Source organism: Megalobrama amblycephala, linkage group LG21 (assembly GCF_018812025.1).
Source record: "Megalobrama amblycephala isolate DHTTF-2021 linkage group LG21, ASM1881202v1, whole genome shotgun sequence".
NCBI classification, from domain to species: domain Eukaryota; kingdom Metazoa; phylum Chordata; class Actinopteri; order Cypriniformes; family Xenocyprididae; genus Megalobrama; species Megalobrama amblycephala.
The window spans coordinates 1463843-1468842 of NC_063064.1; the positions used below are offsets into that span (position 1 = coordinate 1463843).

The 5000-nt window shown below is 33.8% G+C and overlaps 2 non-coding genes across 2 annotated transcripts in view; both read left to right on the forward strand.

Annotated features, from left to right (window-relative positions):
* The first annotated feature begins 4760 nt into the window (after positions 1-4760).
* On the forward strand, positions 4761-4879 carry LOC125257361. Its single transcript, XR_007182370.1, has one exon. It is a non-coding gene; the product is annotated as a 5S ribosomal RNA (ribosomal RNA).
* A 69-nt stretch (positions 4880-4948) lies between these two features.
* The window catches only part of LOC125257362, a 119-nt gene continuing 67 nt past the window's right edge, over positions 4949-5000 (forward strand). Inside the window, exon 1 of the ribosomal RNA XR_007182371.1 lies at positions 4949-5000. This exon is cut by the window's right edge and continues 67 nt beyond it. This is a non-coding gene — a ribosomal RNA (5S ribosomal RNA).

The following is a 5000-nucleotide window of genomic DNA, read 5'->3' on the forward strand; positions in this document are numbered from 1 at the left end:
GAGGAGGAGGAGCAGCGGGTGGACGGGCAGATGCATGAGCGAGACAACGAGGAGCAAGAAGATGAGCCGAGAGTACTACAAAACAGTGAAACAACAGGAAATACAAGTACTGAGGAACAAGAGGGAGAATATAATGGACAGTTGATATACAATCGCAACAAGAGGAGGAAACATGGACACAGATGGACTTGACTGAAAGTTTGTTTGGAGAGCGCTTTGGTGCTGTGGATTTAAAGGAACAAAGGAATAAACAGCAGGAATAAAGAACAGAGGAATAAAGAACGGATTGCTGTACAAAAAGAGGGAGATGGATGGACACAAATGGATATGACTGAAGGTTTGCAAAAGTGTTTTGGATACTGTGGAACTTAATGAACAAAAGAAATAAGGACGAAACTGATGTAAAGGAAAGTGAAGGGGGAGAAGATAAAGAGGAGAAGCAACTGAAGTCAGCAAAAAGAAGAAGACCGGTTAAGGTAATGCCCAATTTAGAGACGGCTAGGAAAAAAAAACAATAAAAGAGGACTCAATTAAAAGTGTGAATATAGAGTATGACGTTTTAAAGGATCTGCAGGAGATGAACTGAAATGATGGGTTTTATGTATATTTATATTTGTTTTCATGCTTTTAAGAATTGTTACTTTTAATGCTCGGGGACTTTTAGACATAAGAAAATTTGAGAAATTGAAAGAAATGTGTAAGGGTGAAGATGTGATTTTATTGCAAGAAACTAACTGGAGAGAAGGGTACATAACTGAAATAAGGACAAGGTGGAATGGAGAAGTTCTATATAACAATGGTGATGATAGAATGGGCAGAGGAGTAGCAGTTTTAATAAAAGAAAAACAGTGGGGTAACATGCAAAAAATATATAAGGATATAAAGAAGGGAAATGTATAGCAGTTGAAATGGAGTATGAAGGAAAAAAAGTGATTGTGGTCAACGTTCATGCACCATCAGAAGAGAATGGGAAAAAAGAGTATTTTAAAGTTTTAAGAGAGTTTTTAAAGAAATACAAAGAAGTTATTATGATGGGGGATTTTAATACTGTTTTTAGCAAATTAGAAATGGTTGAGGGAATGGTTTTTAAAACCGATAAAAGGAAGAAAAGAATTGAACTTATTAATGGAAGAAAACAATATGATTGATGTATGGAGAGAAAGGAATGGAAAAAAGAAAGAATACTCAAGGAGGCAACTAGTCGGGAATTTTATGTGTAGAACAAGAATAGATTTTATTTTATGCACAAGAAAATATTGGAGAGGTTTTATAGGGAAAATAAAATATGAAGAAACAAGCCTAAGTGACCATAAGCCAATTTTTATGCAAATAGACTGGAGTACAATGAAAAGAGGGCCGGGAGTATGGGTGTTAAACACAGAGGTTCTAAAGAATGAAGATTATGTTTTAAGTGTTAAAGAAATCATTGAAAAAGAAAAAGAAAATGAAATGTACAACGAAGACAGACGGATATGGTGGGAAAATGTGAAGTATTTAGTTAAAAAATTTACAATGAAGTACTGTAGTTTAATACAGAAAAGCAAAAAAAGAAGGGAAAGAGAATTAAGGGAAAAACTGGAAAAAGAGCTAAATGAGAACGGGAAAGATATACAAAAAATAAAAGAAATTGAAGCAAAATTTATAGAAATGGAGGAGGAAAAATATAAAGGGGCAAAATTAAGAAGTAAAGCAAAGTACACAGTAGAAGGGGAAAAGTGCACAAAATTCTTCTTCGATCTAGAAAAAACAAGAGGGAAAGCGGGACTGATTGAAGAAATAAGAGGAAAAAATGGAGTAGTTGTAGATACAAATGAGGAAATATTAAATGTAGTAAAATCATATTATGAGAACTTATTTAGTACAGAGGGGGTAAAAGAAGAAGAAAAACTGGAGCTACTAAAACAGATAAAAACTAGAGTAGGAGAAGTAGATAAAAAAGAGTGTGAACAGGATATAAGCGAAGAAGAGATAAAGAGAGCAATAAGTCAGTTAAATAAAAAGAAAAGTCCAGGTATAGATGGTTTGGGGAGTGAATTTTATATAGTTTTTAAAGATTTTTTAGCCAATGTTTTAAAAGAAATATATGATGAGGTTTTTAGGAAAGGGGAGATGAATCAAAGAATGGGAATGGGTCTAATGAAATTGATATATAAAAGAAAAGGAGAAAAGGTAGATTTAAAGAATTACAGACCAATTACAATGCTTAACACTGACCTAAAGATTCTAGCAAAAATTTTAGCTAACAGATTAAAAGAAGTAATGCCGAATATAGTTAAAACAAATCAAGTGTATGGGGTTAAAGGAAAGGATATAGCAGACACAACAATGGGCATAAAGGATACAATAAGATACATAAAAGAAAAGAATAGAGAAGGGTATATAATTAGTTTGGACTTTGAGAAAGCATTTGATAGAGTGGAACATGATTTTTTATTTGGAGTTTTAAAGAGTTTTGGTTTTGGAGGGAATTTTATTAAATGGATTAGGATTTTATACAAAGGTGCAGTAACGAAAATTAAATGTAATGGTTTTTTAACACAGTGTTTTAAAATTACGAGATCAATAAGGCAAGGATGTCCATTGTCAGCTCTTTTATATTCTTTAGTTTCTGAACCACTAGGTCTGGCCATAAAACAAGAAGAGGGAATAAAAGGAATTGGTGTCGAGGGAGAAGAGAACAAAATATTTCAATATGCGGATGATACTACACTAATGGTAAAGAATCTAGAGAGTGTTAAAAAAGCGATGAAATCATACAGGTGTTTTGTAAGGGATCAGGTGCTAAAATAAATGCAGAAAAAACTGTGTATATGAGATTTGGAAGGGCGCCAGATTTAACAAATAATTTTGTTTTTAAAGAAACAAAAGAAATAAAGATTTTAGGTGTATTAATGGGAATGGATGAAAAAAAGGCAGAGGAAGCAATGTGGGAAGAATTATTAGGGGGTATTGAAAAAAGGTTGAAATTTTGGAAACTAAGAACTTTAACTTTAAAAGGGAAGGTTTTAGTCCTGAATGTTTTAATGGTTTCGAAATTATGGTATGTTTTATATGTGTCGTCTATGCCGTTGTGGGCAGAAAAAAGGCTGAAAAAATGTTTTTTAGATTTTTTATGGGATGGGAAGCCTGCAAGAATTGCATACAACACGTTAATAGGAGCAGTGGGGAAAGGAGGATTGGGCTTAATGGATTTTGAACAAAGAAAGAATAGCTTTAAGAGTGAAAATAATAAAAAAGTACTTAGATGAAGAAAATAAAACGGCATGGAAGAAATCAATGGAATATTTTTTAAGTAAATGTGGTAGTTTTAACTTGGGGGATAGTATACTGTGGATGAGAACAAAGAGGTGGATGACAGAAGGGTTGCCAGATTTTTATAAGGAATTGATGAGCGCATGGGGAAAATTTTTAACTAATGTACATTTATAATCCACAAGGAAGAGAGAACATTTTAAATCAGCCTTTATTCTTAAATAACGGTATTTTAAACCAAGGAAAGGAGATCTTTTTTAAGAAATGGTGGGAGGTGGGAATTACAAAAGTAAGAGATGTTTTATATGAGTTTAAAGAGGGGTTTTTACCAACACAATATGTTGTCGACGCAATGGAAGTAGCAAAAGAAGAGTACAACAAGCAAGAAATAACAAATAAATATGAAATCATTAAAAATGCTATACCAAAGGACTGGATTAAAAGAATAGAGTGTATGGAAGAAGAGCCAAAAGAAAAGAACATTTATGTGAAACTGGGGGAAAAATTGTGTGATTTTAAAGAATGTACTGTAAAAATGTTTTATTGTGTTTTTAGAGATGGTGTTTTTAAAGAGCCAATTGTAAATAAGTACTGGGTGGAGAAGTTTAAAGATTTAAAAGAAGAGAATATATGGAGAAACATGAGAGGAAAATGTGTGGAGACAAAATTGGAATGTTTGGAGTATTTTATAAGACATAAAGTGGTTTTTACTGAGTATATTTTAAACAAAATTGGGTTGGAACAAAATGCAATGTGTAAAGTGTGCCAAGAAAGGGAGGAATGGATTTTACATATGTTTTTATATTGTAAAGAACTGGAGGATTTTTTAAAGAAATGTAAATGTGTGGTTCAAGATTTGACTGTGGATTGGGATGAAAATGTATTGGAATGGAACAGAGTGGTGATGTTTGGTTGGGAGAAGAAGTGTCGAAACAAAAAGTTTATAAACCTGTGGCTAATGTTGATGAAAAGTGCGATATGGGAAAGAAGGGTTGTGGCAAAAAGAGAGAAAATTGTGTTGGATGTTTGGAATGTGTTTAAAAGGAAAACAGAGGTATATATAGAAAGACTGTATGTGTATTTTAAATGTGAAAATATGTTGGATGTTTTTTATCATGTTTTTACCCCTCAAGTTTGTCGTGTTTTAAAAGAATTAATGTGGAAGCTGCCAGGAAGTGCAGGAGAATTTTGAATTATTTATGTAAAGGTATGATGTAAGGTGGGGTATGTGATGTAAAGGTGATTGTGTAAGAAAAACTGTAATTTTTATTGTATTATTTATTGTATTGTATTTTATTGATTGAAATTTCTTAAAAAAAAAAAAAAAAAAAAAAAAAAAAAAGCACGCCCGATCTCGTCTGATCTCGGAAGCTAAGCAGAGTCGGGCCTGGTTAGTACTTGGATGGGAGACCGCCTGGGAATACCAGGTGCTGTAAGCTTTATGTTTTTTCTGAAAATATAAAGAGTGTCTGAATGTCTTAAATAGCCCACTCTTGGCTGCAGATTTCGCTTACGGCCATACCACTCTGAGCACGCCCGATCTCGTCTGATCTCGGAAGCTAAGCAGAGTCGGGCCTGGTTAGTACTTGGATGGGAGACCGCCTGGGAATACCAGGTGCTGTAAGCTTTATGTTTTTTCTGAAAATATAAAGAGTGTCTGAATGTCTTAAATAGCCCACTCTTGGCTGCAGATTTCGCTTACGGCCATACCACTCTGAGCACGCCCGATCTCGTCTGATCTCGGAAGC